This window comes from Stegodyphus dumicola, chromosome 8 (assembly GCF_044657685.1).
Source record: "Stegodyphus dumicola isolate Sdum_Otavi_A_Nest chromosome 8, ASM4465768v1".
Taxonomy (NCBI): domain Eukaryota; kingdom Metazoa; phylum Arthropoda; class Arachnida; order Araneae; family Eresidae; genus Stegodyphus; species Stegodyphus dumicola.
In genome coordinates, this window is record NC_140775.1 from 84,489,128 (window position 1) to 84,505,578 (window position 16,451).

General features: G+C 32.9%; 1 protein-coding gene across 3 annotated transcripts in view; it reads right to left on the minus strand.

Moving 5' to 3' along the window:
- Positions 1-15,994, minus strand: part of LOC118204507 (uncharacterized) — a 38,047-nt gene extending 22,053 nt beyond the window's left edge. For 2 of the 3 annotated variants that reach the window (XM_085822951.1, XM_085822952.1), the window contains exons 1-2: positions 15,826-15,993; positions 9,855-9,922 (exon numbers count right to left, since the gene is read on the minus strand). The gene's annotated coding sequence lies outside the window, so the exon portion shown is untranslated. Of the gene's footprint in view, positions 1-9,854; positions 9,923-15,825 lie in introns of all 3 variants that reach the window. The other variant, XM_085822953.1, reaches the window with a different exon arrangement.
- Between the last annotated feature and the right edge of the window lie 457 nt (positions 15,995-16,451).

Consider the following 16,451-nt stretch of genomic DNA (forward strand, 5'->3'; position numbering starts at 1 on the left):
CAACATCACTACACTAAGAGAAGCGAAGAATCTTATAAAATATTGGACTCTAAAAGAAAATGAGAATTAGATAAAATACCAAATATGGCATATAAAGCTATATTTGGTATTTTATCTAATTCTCATTTTCTTCTAAAATAAAATATTTCTTCTGAAAGAAAAAGCACTTCTACTTATTTTAATATATTTAACCCATGCTTTAGGTCAAGATATTATAAAGAAGTTGAAAAGTGACTTAAAAATTTCATTAAAAAAACTATGGAGGAAAAACCGCAATTCCTAGCATCTATAGGTCCAAACGCATATCAGTCCCTGCGATCTGAAATGAGAGTGAGATAAAAAGAAATAAGAAAGAGATAAAAAAAAATCAAAACCTGAAAGGAATAAGAAAAACATTCTAGCTCTTCCAGAAAATTACGCTAGTTTCTTATTCTAAATTTATTAATAAATACTCGCATAACATTTTATAGCACTATTCTAGTGTGAGTTAAGATGTGGTCATTCTGTAAGCATCAAATTTAGAACATAGTAAAAATTATAAGAGAAAGTCTTAATAAAAATGAAACGGTGTGTGTGTGTGTTCTAGATTTAGTGAAAAGGTGCTTGATAAATTTTGGCATGCAGGTCTTGTATCAAAAATCTTATTCATGAATTGGCACTGGTCACATCTTTTAGTATGACTGCGTACTGTCTCAGTAATCCTTTTTCAAAGTAAAAGATGGCTCTGAAGTTTGAAAACTGGAAGTTATTCACTTCGGTACTCTCAAAAGACTCACTTCTCTATCCAATAACTATAAGTGAAGAGATGCTATGTATATGATAGTATGATTTTTGCAAAATCTATCAACCCCACTACAGTCTTGTCGTTGATTCAATATGAACTGGATGATAATAAGGATCCGTGAACCAACTGGAGATTTGAAACTGATACAGATAAAAGTTTTTAGTCCCGTGGAGAAAGTACAAAGTCCGCAAGTATGTAGAATCGTAATATTTGTCGGAGCAGAAAATATGTAAAATGAACAATGCCCTCTAAGGGATTCAAACTGCGGACCTTTTGACTGCTAGCCAAAGTTTTTTTTCAGTTACACCATGAAGGCGTGCTGTATGGAGAGAGAAAATATCCTACATTCTCCCCCATTTTAAAAGGCGACTGGAAAGGCGAAGATACGGATGGTTAATAATTATCGTCTACTACATTTTAGTTCAGGGGCCATTCATTAGTAGAATCATTAGGATTTTTTGAAGGATGAAACATGAGCATCGCGCTTACCGAGTTTAGAAATCCGGACTTCTGAACTGCTAACAGGACTTGATTTCAATTAATACGAAAAAGAAAGAGAAAATACATTACTGATATGTCAATAATGACTTGAGTATTTTCGGAAAAAATATTAATCAAATTAACTCCAGAAAGTATTTAAGAGTATTTACCAGCAACAAAATTTGCTTCCACCTTAGAAGACACAGTAAATTTTCTCAACTTGAAGCAAAACATGATAAATGAGTATTCAGTATTGTAAAGATCGTGACTTGTAAAGATCATGACTTGTAAAGATCGTGACTTGTAAAGATCATGACTTGTGAAGATCGTGACTTAAAGAGAACGTGAAATATAAATAATAGGACAAGAACTTGCATTTTACGGTGTGGCAACAAGAAGAGGATTCGAAAGATTTTTATATATTTTGTTTTAGAGAGTTTAAGATTTTTTGAGTATTTTAATAGTTGTAAGAGTTTTAACTGCAGTAGTTAAGAGTTTAAAATTTTGATAGTTTAGAGCTGCAGTATTTATTTTTTTTGGTTCTGTTTTAAAATTTAAATAAAAGTATTTTGTTTATTCTGAAAAATTAGCTTTATTCTTCCTGCAAGATTCAATATTCATTATATTGAAATAAGGAAAGGATCTTTACTGGCGCAGTCGACAGGATTGGGATTTACCCGCATATAATTACGAACCAAAATAACTCAGGTGAGAGCTCAATTTACCTTGTACACGTAAAATAATTAATTAAGATTATGAAAAGTTAATTATTGTTTCCGTCATGGAATCTTAGTTTATTTACTTGTCAAAGTAATGAATACGCCAGTGTTCAAATGTAATTTCGTTTGACTCGCGAGAGTAAGTGAACAACACATTAAGTATTGATTCCACTGATTGATTTTCGTGCCGAATAAAATTAAATTCATTGTGAATTATATTTAAATAGAAAAAGAAAAGAGGAAAAAAAATTGTTTTTTTTTTTTTTAAAAAAACTAAGAGTCTATTGGCTGAATAAAATCGAGACATGGCTTTTATGGGACGTGGGGAAAAAGAGGATTTGCTGGCTTTAGCTGCTGAATTAGAAATTCAAGTAGATCCAAGTATGAAAATCGTGGCGATAAAAAATGAAATAATTCAAAGTGATACATATGATGAAGCATTTGCTAAAGAAGTGTTTTTAACGATTATTGAAGAGAGGAAAAGAAAAGAAGAGGAACAGCGAAGAAAGGAGAAAGAAGAGCTTGAGGAAAGGCGAAGGAAAGAAGAGATTGAGGAACAACGAAGGAAAGAAGAGATTGAGGAACAACGAAGGAAAGGAGAATTAGAAGCACAGCAGAAAAGAGAGCAAATGGAGTTTGAATTGAGGAAACTCGAAATTGAATCTCGTGTTCGACTAACACAAACTCCACCAACAAATGAAAATGGACATCATAATTTTGATTTAATTAAGCTTATTCCCAAATTCGATTTAAGACACGATGATATTGTGATTTATTTATCCTTATTTGAAAGACAAGCTAAAAGGACAAAGATTGATCCTAAAGATTGGGTTTCATGTTTATTGACTTTAATGCCATCTGAAATCATTCAATTAATTGGTAGGGAATCTGAAGAAAATTTTGAAGATTATGAGTACATTAAGGCCATTTTATTGAAGAGATTTAAATTAAATCCTGAAAGCTTTAGAAAAAAATTTGTGATGCACCAAAAGAGCGCTGAAAAATCATGGAGAGATTTTTGCTACGAAATTACAAGTTATTTTGAAGAATGGATCAATGGTCTTGAAATCACAAATTTTGCCGCGTTAAAAGACTTGATTATTGCTGACCAAATTAAGAAAAGAGTACCCTATGAAGTAAGAGACCATCTTCTTGACGACTGGGCGAAGTTCGTTTCTCCAACCAAATTAGCTGATAAACTTGACGAATATGACAGTGTTCGTAATATCTCAAAACGGACTGGTGGTAATCCATCAGCAGACAGAACTAATAAAAAATGGCAACCTCATTCTCCACTTCCAGAAAGAGCTTTCAGAAATAAATCGCTGTACGCTGAAAACACGCCAAGAGTGTACCCATCCCGTAAGAGTGACGAACCACAAAAGACTAATTTCAAATTAACTTGCTATAATTGTGGAAAAGAAGGTCATACATCTAAGTTATGTACCAAAAATCGGATACCAAGAAGTGCTTCTGCAACAGCACAAAACAACTTAATACAAACACAAGCACCCCTTGCAGAAAAAGAAAAACCAGAAGTGCTAACTGCCAAGATCTCTATTCCTGTCTCAAAATCAGTGGACGTGTCTAGAAACATAGATGAATTAAAATTTGTCAAAGTTAAATGCGGAGATATTATTTTAAATGGAATCGTAGACACGGGAGCACAAATCTCAGTAGTCCGTGAGAAATTGGTTGACAACATACCTTGCGAAGGAGAAAGTAAAATAGAGATATCTTCTGCTTTTGGTGAAAACGAAATTACTCCACTAAAGATTTTCCAGATGAAAATTGACGATGATTTTCACGGTAGAGTGTCCATTACGTGTGCTGTTTCAAAAAAGCTAGTTACCGATTTGCTATTGAGTTCTTCAGCTTATGAAACACTCTGTGGGAATATCGAACTGTTTAACTGTGATCGTTATTGGGATGCATCCCCCTTAGAGTACAAAGAGACAGATGATAAACCGTTACCAGTTGAAGAAAATACTACAAATTTGGCTGTTGTTAATCAGATTTCCCAAGAAAACATAGAGTCTCTGAAAACAACGAACAGGGTAAGACTAGAATTCAAGACACATCAAGAACAAGACGAAACTCTGAAAAAATGCTTTGAATGGGCAAATAAAAATCAAAATTCATATACTTTCGATGATGGCATATTACTTCATTCCGAATATATCTGTGGTGAAAACATTAAGCAAGTTGTGTTACCTTTAGAAAAAGAAAGGGAAGTCCTTTTTCTAAAAACAGAAATGATAGAAGATAAAATTGTTGAACAGGAAGCACAGAAGGAAGAAATTATAACTGAAGAAACTAAGAGGGTAGAAACAGAAGATGAACTCAAAGAGGAAAAGTTAATTGACAGCAAAATAGCAGATGTAGAAATTATTCCACCTGAAAGTAAAAACAAATTTATGGGTGAGACTGAAATCCCAGTTTAAAAAGAAACTGTCAATGAAAGTAAAACTCAAGTAAATCTTGATTATGAGAACATAGAAGAGAAAGAATATATTGCTGAAATTGGAAACGAGAAGGAAAAAGTAGATGATAAAAAGAATGACTTAATAATCCATAAGGAAAGAGTGAAAGCTGACTTAGTAACTGAAAATGAAAATGTAAATCACACAGAAGCTGCAGATCTTGAAACTGAAAATAAACTTTCAGATAACAGTGAACTATTACAATTTACTGAAAAAGAAATTCTGGATGATAACAGAAACAAAAAGTACAATAAGGACAGCATAGATACTGTTGAACTGGGAGATGAAAAAACAAATGTGGATTATACAACAAAAGTTGAAACTGAAAAGGAAAATGTCATCCACAATGAAACTGAAAACCACAGAAACCTTTCAAGTTCAAGGGTGAAAACATGGAAGATTGAACCGAAAGTTATTCGGATGACATCGAAGAACTGGAAGACGAGAAAGAAACGGAAGGAATTGCTGAATTAATAGAAGAGCCCGAGTCCGAGGTAGACGATCTACATCATGTTGATGAAGAATTATTAGAAAAAGAAGAAGAAAAAATTGCTGAGATTTTTTTAGTTTATAGGACTTTCACCAAGCACAGAAATCCCATATTTGAAGAAATTGATAAAGCTGAAACAATTGATGAATGGTATGAGCTACTCGACAAAGCCATTGGAAAGATAGAAGAGAAGAAAGATGATAAGGAACAACAGCTACTAGAATTGCCTACCATAGGTGAGAATGATAATGAAGATAAACCATTTACAAAAGAAATGCCCATAGCATTTTTCAGCAAGAAACTAACGCCCTGTCAACAACGATGGTCAACCTTCGAACGAGAAGCAGTATGTGTCATCGAAGCCTTGAAAAAATTTGACACATGGATTTTCGGTGCCAAAGTGCAGATTGTGTCTGATCACAATCCCCTCACCTACTTGACCCAAAGCGCTCCTCATGGTGCTAAACTGTCTCGTTGGGCCTTAGCGTTACAACGGCATAACATGACTGTGACATACCGCAAAGGAAGTTCACATGGGAATGCTGATGCTTTGTCAAGGTTAGCTGTTAACTCTTTCTCTCTCAATGAACTCTGAGCAACATTATCTCTACGGTGACGAATGTGCTTCTTGTGGGGGGACTTGTAAAGATCGTGACTTGTAAAGATCATGACTTGTAAAGATCGTGACTTGTAAAGATCATGACTTGTGAAGATCGTGACTTATAGAGAACGTGAAATATAAATAATAGGACAAGAACTTGCATTTTACGGTGTGGCAACAAGAAGAGGATTCGAAAGATTTTTATATATTTTGTTTTAGAGAGTTTAAGATTTTTTGAGTATTTTAATAGTTGTAAGAGTTTTAACTGCAGTAGTTAAGAGTTTAAAATTTTGATAGTTTAGAGCTGCAGTATTTATTTTTTTTTTTTTTTGGTTCTGTTTTAAAATTTAAATAAAAGTATTTTGTTTATTCTGAAAAATTAGCTTTATTCTTCCTGCAAGATTCAATATTCATTATATTGAAATAAGGAAAGGATCTTTACTAATACAATAAAATACTATTTGAAGAGACATTTCTTCCGCAGCCATTATTATTAACCAAATTTCTGTTTCTCAGTCAACAACGAACAGGAAATAGAACTGTTAGAGGTTATTGAATAACGTGTATTCTGCACATTTTTTTAAAAATCCCCGCAATAGTTATTGATTGTCTTATATGTCTAAAATCTCGTCAATATAGTAATACGTAGAATGACAGACATTTCATTTGTTCATTGCTTTAAAAGTAATGTTTTGTTCAGCTAAATCACTGCATTTCTTCCTACCTATATATATATATATATATTCTATTATTCAGTAGAATAATGCATATAGATGCGAGTATGATACTTAAATACTCTTAATTAATTAAAGTAATATTATTAATTAGTAAAAAGGAAAATTAGATATTTGATCTGTAGAAAGAGTGATTTGAAGAATATAGCTGCTTCAAATTAGTTATTATGTTCACTCACAAAAAAGACGGATGACGAATTAAACAGGAAAGGATTGAGCTGATCCATTATTATTAAGCAGCGAGATAAATAAAGATCGATGTTAAATTGCTTAAATAAAAAATACGGTTTCACCATCTTTTATCACTTTGCATTACCTTTCACAAAACCTTATTTTTTTATTTCTGATAGCAGTGATATAGTTATGGACGACAAAAATGTCATCTCGTTATCCTTCCAGAAGCGTTATAATTTTACGCCATAGTTATTAAGCGCAAAATCCAACAGCATATGATCAGAACAAATACCTGCTATAAAATGCATGCTTTCATTAGAAGCCATTTAATAGTCTAAAATTTGTAATAATATAACCTGAAGCTCTTTCGAGCAAATATGTGTGTAGTTTCTGCCTCAGTGATTGATAACTTTTTATAGAATAAAATTTTAGTAGTATGTTTTCCCTATTTTAAAACCAATTACTTACATTATCTTTGAATAAAAACTAGTTTGTAAGAAAACGTCTTAATGCTGAAGAAATTTCTGTTAAAGCAATTAATGAATCAGAAGAAAAGTTTTTCAATTGCTTTAACCGTCATTATATTAATTATGCTATTAAAGTTTGGCAACAATTTGCTATGCATGAAAAATTTTATGCAATTATAAAATACGCTTTGACAAAATATCTGCTTCTTTCATCTATATATTATTTTATTCTGTAGCGACATTAGGTACTTTTTTGGAAGCAGGCAAGATGAAAAATTAGCAAACGCCTTCCCCGGGAATCAAACCACGGACCTCTGAAATACCGGCTCAGTGTGCTGACCACTACACCACGAAGGCACCCTAAGATGGTGAGAGAAATACTTTATAAGCCTTGTTACTCGTATTTTTAAATATCAGATGACAAAATCATTCAAGAATACTCTATACGATGGGAAATGTTTTCATATGTTTAGCTGATAAGTTGGTATTATTTAAAATAAATTATCTTTTGTACATCAATGCCTTTTACTCTTAAGGACGCATAAATTAAAATATTAACTATTAAGAGTTTAATCATGAAGAAATAGTTTTATTCAATAATGATTTAACTTTTGTAAAGATATCTGATCACGTGCAAATGGCTGTTTTAAAAGACTACATATTTTATGATCAAAAACACCTTTTAGTCTGCCGATATTTTATTTAGAACCAAGTTTATGGATATTTTTGTATTCTTGCATAAAATAGGAGTTCGGAAATTTGTTACAGTACCTTTAAAAGGGATATTCATAAATTTATTAAAGATTTTTTGTTATGATTTATATGAGCTTAGTGTTTTATAAGGTGATGTCCCAATCCATTCATTTCTCAATTCTTATAATAATTTTTCTTTTAACTGAGTCCGAACCAGAAATATAGTTTGAACGTAATTTCGGGCTCAGCCTTCGTTTACCAACCTTTCATAATCGATAATGGTGGGTGTAGTTAAAGAATTTTCCCTCTACGTATTTATTTCAAAATAATCATATAATTTGTATTAGCCTATCGTCACATTTAATTTTTCTGAAGAGGGTCTGCTATATATAATGGTTAGCGATGTTAGTTGCTATATCATTAGATACGGGTTGGCGTTTATAAGTTTAATACTCTCGAGAGGTCCGATGGTAGGAAAGGAGGGGTGGGAGATCTTCTGATTCATACCCCGATATTGAAACTGTGACGAAGCTAAGGTTTTCACGTGATTGTAATCTCGCTTGATACCCGTGGTGCACCTTGAGCAACGTTCTCGGTGATGAGATGACCAAAGGACCGATGAACTCGGCGTTTCTCAACGAATGTTTCTTGAGAATCAAATTTCAGTAAAGATTTTTTTTTCCTGTTCTTCTCTTCTTATGTTCTTACATAATCCTTTACTTGTTACAAAAGGAGCTCTTTTAACAAAGTGATATAATGATCGAATATCATATATTGAAACTCAAACGGACCGAAAAGTTCCAAATTAAGATGATGGGTTCTTTTAAACTAAAATACGTCTATGACATACGAAATGGGTGTGCTGATCTTCCAGTTTAAATGGAAAAAGTCTTAAAATTCAGAACGTTCTATCTACTTTCTTTTATTAATAAACGTGAATAACAGTATAACATGTGACTACTAGAAATCGAAAGGACTTTTAACTCGCCTTAAAATTGGAAGCTTTTGACTTACACAATCTTAGATCTGAAAGTGAACATATTTGTTCACACTGCAATTTGCAACACATTTTAGTGGTATGTGTACATTTTAACAGACCCTCATATGAAGTATGTTGACAGTTTTTATGTGATTTTTCATCGATTAATCGGGGTCAAGATGTTATTTTTAATGTATTTCAATATTTAAAAGGAACAGTCTTTCTTAGTCTTAAATTTGTTTTAGAATAGCTTCGGTTTTAATGTGTTTTGAATGTTTTAATGTATTCTTCACATTCTGAGATTTTTATCTAATTTGATATCTGAATTTATCTTGTGAATGTAATGCATTTTTTCAGCATATTAACAAACAGCTGTTATCAATAAGTAATCTTAGTTTGTTTTATAATTTTATTCCGAATCATTTTTTGATTATAACATTTATTAATTTTCTTCATTTGTTTGTACTATAACAGTGGGTTTTAGTATTTTATTATGTTGCTTAAGAAGAGGGTATAGATCACCATATGTATGGCTTATGACCTTTCAGAGGATACTCTAAATAAATCTACGAACCAGCCAACCAACTGAATAGTATGTACAATTGAGATATGAGGGTTTGCCTCCATTGCTAACTGTGATATTTAAGAAAGGTATAAATTGATTGAATCTTTTCCTTTAAAGCTGAGTTGGGAATAAAAAAGTCAAGGCTGCTCGGTAAACGGACTGAATCGATATTGGGCTGTTTTATAATTCTTTGAGCTGCTAGAAAATGTGTCTCTAATTCTCCAACTGAAAACAGTTTTTTTTTTCAATAATAATTTCGTATTTAGTTTTGCAATAAGCTAAATGTTGTGTTCGTTCTGAAAAAAATTAGATAAAATGCTTAACAATGGATAATCTGTATATATGCATGCATGAATATATATAGTATATTCCTCGCATTATGATTGAATGACAGCATCTAAAGCCACAAAAGTTTGAACACACATAGTCCTCTACTCGAATACATGCACCTAAATTAAATTTTGAATTTTTTTTAACATACTTTGTATTTTGTCTGAATGAAATTTTGATTAACGAACTCAGAGATTTAAAAGCAATCTGTTACCACCCATCAATGTGTTAAGCATTTTCCCTTTCATATTTAATAAACAAATGCTGCGATTTAAATGTTGTAAGTATCGTTTCAATTCAGTAAAAAACAGATCATTCAGAATTCTAGATAAGCAAATAAACAAAGGTTGCTTACCTTTATGATCCGCTTTCTTCGATTCTGGTCCGCCGCTTTAGTAGACTCCGATTTGGTTCCAAACTCATCTAAAATTGGCACTATTTTGTATGAATCACTTTATTTGACGTTTGACACAAAGTTGAACAATATCTAAATCATTACACTATCAAAAAACACTTCTAACTACTTAGCATCATTGTTCTACATATCTAACAGCGTCATTAGTCTACTGCGTCACTGTTCTAAAAGCATACACTTATCGTTGCCAGTTCTCAAAAAACTAACTTTCTTTTCCAATTCTCGTCGGTCTGGAGGCTCAATCCGTTCCCCAAGAGCGGAAAGTGCGTCGTTCGCGACACACTCCCCCCGATGAGTTTCACCAAGTTGAAACTCAGCCACAGTCTGGTTGAAAGTTCAGGAGGTTTAATCGTTCAGGAGTTCGAATCACTCGTCCACATCTAGTTGTTTTGAGGGGATTCTGATTGAGTTCATTTGACTGATCTTTGTCAGTGGCACGAAACTCTGTACATCCAATAGAAGTTGTAGGCTTATCACACATTTTTTGATCAGAATGCTTCTTTCTCAAACAGTCTCCTATATTGTCCGTTTGTAAATGGACTTCCAACGGATAAATTCGTTGTATGGGTCGAAGGATTTCGCCACTTTTGGTGCGTAATTTTACTAAACGAACTACACCATCATTTCCTGGGATGAGTGTTATAATTTTTCCTAGAGGCCACTTAATTCTTTTCTCAGGTGTTTCTATGAACACAATGTCTCCAACCGATAGTTTAACATATTTCACTGTTTTTAAAATATGGTTTTTCAGTTTTCCTAAGTATTCAGTTCTGAACCGTTTTCTTAGATCTTCTCTAACCTTCATCTGATATGCATACCTTTTTTGTAAGTATTTGGCATCAATAATATCTAGATCTGGAACGCCACTTTCTTTTAGATCACGAAAAAACTTTGCAGGTGTCAAGGGTTCCAGTTCCAAGTCCTCGGAAATATAAGTTAATGGTCTGCAATTTAAGATATTTTAGCAATCACAGAGGATCGTATAGAGTTCTTCATATTTCAGTGAGGCATTACCTAAAACTTTTCTGAGAATGTTTTTCATCAGGCCAATCATTCTTTCCCAAAATCCACCCCACCAGGGAGAAGCTGGTGGGATAAATTTCCACTTAATGCGGTTGACAACATGATTTTTAATAAGTTTATCCCAGTCAATCATTTTTAAGAGAGATTTTGTACCAATAAAATTACTACCGTTATCAGTGTAGACAATTTCAGGTCTTCCTCTGCGTGCTATAAAACGTCGGAAAGCCAATAAAAAGTTATCTGTTGACAAAGACGTTAAAAGTTCAAGATGAATTGCCCTGTATACAGCACATGTAAATAAAACGATCCACGTTTTCGATCCATTTTTTAAAAACAAAGGGCCAGCTAAGTCGATACCTGTCACTTCAAAAATAGAAGAATCTTTAACACGGTCCTTTGGCAAAGGTGCAGATTGTACCGTGGAGGGCCTCGAATCAAATCTTCTACATTTAGTGCAGTTTTTCAACACTTTACGAATAGTTTTACGACTTTTCAAAATCCAGAAATTTTCTCGTAGCATTGCCATTAAAGTCTGAGTTCCGCAATGCATTTGTTGTTCATGTTTTTCCATAATCAGTTTAGAGACAACTGGATGTTCAGGAGGTAGGATTACAGGTGTTCTAAAATTTTCGAAGTCTTGTCTCATTAATATTCTTGACTTTACTCTTAAAAGACCAGATGAATCAACAAATGGTTTTAAATTTCGTAAGCGTTTATCCTTTTCTGTTTTAAAGGAGACCCTTTGCACAATTTTCCAAACAAGAACTTCAGCTGCATTCAATTCTTCGATTTCTAAGTTCTTTGACGTTGTTCTGTTTTTATCTCTGCAGTTATCAATATACCTTTTTATCCAAGCTGTAACTCTAATTATTTTCTCAAAAGAAGAAATTCGTGAGAAATGCGAAAATTCTTCATCTACATTTGTTAACGAGGATACAGCTGTTTTTCTTCTTTCTCGATCAATCATATCTTTGTTAGGAGAAATATCACAAGTAGGCCAACAGTCTGGATTCAACTTCAACCATGCTGGACCTTCATGCTATCTTTTGGTTTTAATAGTTTCAACAGAACATCCTCTTGACGGAATATCCTCAGGATTCAAGTTGCCAGGAACATAATTCCATGCATCAGGATTAGTAAGATCTCGTATTTCTTTCACTCTATTCATAACAAATACACCCCAATTTTCTTCATTCTTAATCCAGTACAATGTGTTCCTTGAATCTGTCCAATAAAACGTAGGTATATTTTCTTCCTTCAAATCTTGTTTTATAGATTTCATTAATCTTGCACCAACAACACAAGCTAATAATTCTAGTCTACAAATTGATGTGGGTTTTAGAGGAGCAACTCTAGATCGTGCTTGAACTAAATGACACGAAACTTTATTTTCATTTTCATTTCTTAAATAAACGCAGGTTGCATATGCCATTCGGGATGCATCACAAAATATATGAAAGGATAATTTCAATTCAGAATCAATATTAAGCATCATCTGTCGAGGAATTTTTATTTCTGTTAAATGATTTGCATCATTTTTCCATTTCATGTATTTCCTTTGAATTTCTTCAGGAAGAGCTTCATCCCAAGTTACTTTTAATTCCCAGCAGTTTTGTAACAGAATTTTAGGAATTAAAATTATAGGGCAGGTGAATCCAATAGGGTCATAAATTTTATGAATTTCAGACAAAATTGTTCTTTTAGTAACAGGTTTGTTTTTTGATTCATTTAATCCCTTAATATCACAAGTTAATGTGTCATCATGCAAATTCCAAAGAAGTCCCAAAATGTTGACCGTTTTAGCTTCACAAGGATCATCGAAAAACTCATTCTCATTTAATTTATCAAGCTTCGATTGTTCTAAAATGGGTTCAACAACAAATGCATCCCTTTTATTTCGAGGATAGTTATATGCCCACTCTTGTAATTCAAATTTAGCACTTGCCAAAATTTCAGTGGCATCATTTTTTAACTTCTTTAATTCTGATTCATCATTCACACTTGTAACTAAATTATCAACGTACCAGGATTCTACTAATTTATTAGCACTCGCACGATAATTTTCTGGTACTTCATTCATTAATTTCGTTAGTGTTGCATTTAAGAGAAATGGACTGCTGGTTATTCCAAAGACCACTCTTCTATGCCTGTATATTTTCAAACGCTCAGAATTTCCCTGTTCCCACCATAAAAATCTTAAATAATCTCTGTCTTTAGGATTAAGTGCTATCTGCAGAAAAGCCTTCTTAATATCAGCGCTCACGCCAATTTTTCCCAGTCGAAATCTATTTATTATAGCTGGAACAGTATCAATCAAATTTGGACCCTTTTTCAAACAGTCATTAACGGAAGGTGATCCTTTAGTTCTTACGGATCCATCGAAAACCGGTCTTATTTTTGTCGTGGTGGAATTCATTCGAATAACAGCAAGATGGGGTAAATAATGAGAGGGGTTATTAACTTCTTCCTCAGGAACAATCTCTATTATTTTATCATCTTCCCAAGATTTAAAAATTGCGTTATAATCTTCTAAAAATCCCCCATTCCTTAAATTTTTCACTGTGCTCTTTGATCTCTTTTCTGCTATTTCTCGATAGTTTGGAAGTAGGGAACGATTTTCAATCCAAGGTAAACAAACTTGAAACCTTCCTTCTTCATCTCTTTTCACACTGGAAAGAAAATGTGTCATTGTTTGTTTTTCTAATTCCCTTTTAGTTTGACTTTCTGAAGGGTCTAATATCCCAAGAGTATCAAGTTTCCATAAATCAGAAATTTTACTATCTGATACTAACATAGAAAATGCATAAGAACAATCATATTTATTTTCCATTTCTACGGGAATTTTCCCCATGATACTCCAGCCTAAATAAGTTTCAATGCAAACTAATCCACATTCTAACTTCTTTATTTTCCCTGTAAGCAATTTTCCCGCTATGTCTGCGCCTATGAGGATATGAATTTCAGAAGGAGAATGCTCGAACAACAATTTTTTATGCCTACCTTCAACATCATTCAAAAATATGTTATGGGTTTTTAACTCATTTAAATAAGGCTTGATGTTCAATTGTGGAATATCAGAATAAATATTCGCTTGATCAAAAGCTTTGAAGTTACACTGATAATCGTTTTTGATACTACTTAAACGTACAACGAACTGTTTATGGGTTTCAACCACTTCAGTTCCTCCGAACAGACTATGAATCACACTGCTTTCGTTAATACATTCGTACTGCATAGCATTAGCTAAGAATTTAGATTCATAGCTTCGTTGACTCCCAGAATCAATTAAACAGCGGCAGTATTTTTCTGGACCATTGCCACGCACTCTTACAACTAAAGTTTGTAATAAAACTTTCTCTAAACATGATTTGTTCGTCAAATTGAGATCCTTCTTATTTGATTTTTTCTCATCTAAACTATTTCTGTCACAGATTAAACTGTTGTGTTTCCACCCACATGAATCACACTTTATCTTCGAAAAGCAATTTTTTGCCAAATGGTTACCCCTTTTTAGGCATAAATAACACATTCCGAGTTTCCGAAGTGACGCCTTTCTGTCTGTTACAGACTTCGGACAAGCATCGGAAGTATGTTTTTCTTTTTCTGAATCCTCGCAAAATATGCAGCTGTTAATTGAAATCTTTAACACAGCAGCCGTTGGAATAGAAATTTTATTTATTCTTTTTTCTTTAGGAAAGTGGCTCGAATTATGGTTGTTTATTTTATCTTGAATTTGTAGCATGGATTCGCGGCACTCAATTTCCGTTTTCAAGGACTCTTAATAATTCGTTTACATCGAAATTATCTTTCGATTTCCTTTTTCTTTGGAAATCAAGATTCAGTTCATTCGGAATTAATTTTAATAAAACTGGTGTCAATAACGTGCCATATGTGCCAGAAGTTACATTAAGTGATTTTAAACTTCTTATCTGTATTTCGATATCATCATACTACTTACGTAATGCAAATATGTTGTTAGCATTCCTAACAGGTTCTAAATTTAACAGTTTTCCCATATGTGCATTTATAATTAAATCTGTTCGACCAAAGCGTGTTTTAAGTAACTCGATTGCGGCAAAATAATTTTCACTTGATAATGCAAAACCACTAACAGCATTACAAGCAGCACCTGATGAAAATGATATCAAATAATTAAATTTGTCTGTATCTGTTAAATCACTATTCTGATGTATCGCATTGTCAAACTGGTTCCAAAATGATAACCAATTAACAGGATCGCCATTAAATTTATTGATCGATAATTTAGGCAATTTAATTTTTGAATGAGATACAGAAATATTTGAAATATCATTATTCACAATATTACCAATTGTATTCGAAACAGGAATTTCAGGTTTCCTATTCTCTTTTAACAAAAATGTTAGTTTTGATTTCATGGAAATTATTTTCTCGGAATAAACTTCACAAGTTTCAAATTCCGATTCATATTCAGTAGCCTCAATTAATTCTTGTATTTGTTTATCTAATTCTTTTAGGCTGTTATATTTTGAATCTAATAAATCAATATTTTCATTAAGAATACACAAATCGTGTTCTGTTTCTTGGAGGTATTCTTTACAATTATTTGTCAACTTTGTTGTCATACTCCTAACTACAGTTCGTCTTTTCTTTAATTCTTCTATTTTAGTAGACATGTTTAAATATTTCAGATAGAAAATATTTCAAATTAAAAATCAGTACTCTCAAATCATAAATAAACTTCTCAAATCAAAAGGAGATATTTTTTAAACATTCCTAAATCTTTCACTTCAAGATAGTCTACATCGGCGGTCCCTGTTCGGGCGCCAAAAAAATTTATATCGTTTCAATTCAGTAAAAAACAGATCATTCAGAATTCTAGATAAGCAAATAAACAAAGGTTGCTTACCTTTATGACCCGCTTTCTTCGATTCTGGTCCGCCGCTTTAGTAGACTCCGATTTGGTTCCAAACTCATCTAAAATTGGCACTATTTTGTATGAATCACTTTATTTGACGTTTGACACAAAGTTGAACAATATCTAAATCATTACACTATCAAAAAACATTTCTAACTACTTAGCATCATTGTTCTACATATCTAACAGCGTCATTAGTCTACTGCGTCACTATTTTAAAAGCATACACTTATCGTTGCCAGTTCTCAAAAAAAAAAAAAACTTTCTTTTTCAATTCTCGTCGGTCTGGAGGCTCAATCCGTTCCCCAAGAGCGGAAAGTGCGCCGTTCGCGACAGTAAGGATCTTAAGTTTTACTAACGTATATTTTATTTTAAATCTCTACTATCACTTCTTATTTTCTACTTCCGGCCAGAATTAAAAGCTTTAACTTATTTATGCAAATTTGTCTGGCGAACGCCAAGTACTTAAGTTGTGGCTTTTTGCCAAGCAAGAGAGAGGAAGGAGTTAGTCGAAGCAGGCCGCTTGTCTTAGCAGTTTTACTCGGTTGCTGGTTGCATTCCAGGCCAGAGGTTTAATCCTCTTGATAATTTTAAACGTATTGTAGTGTTAACAGTTC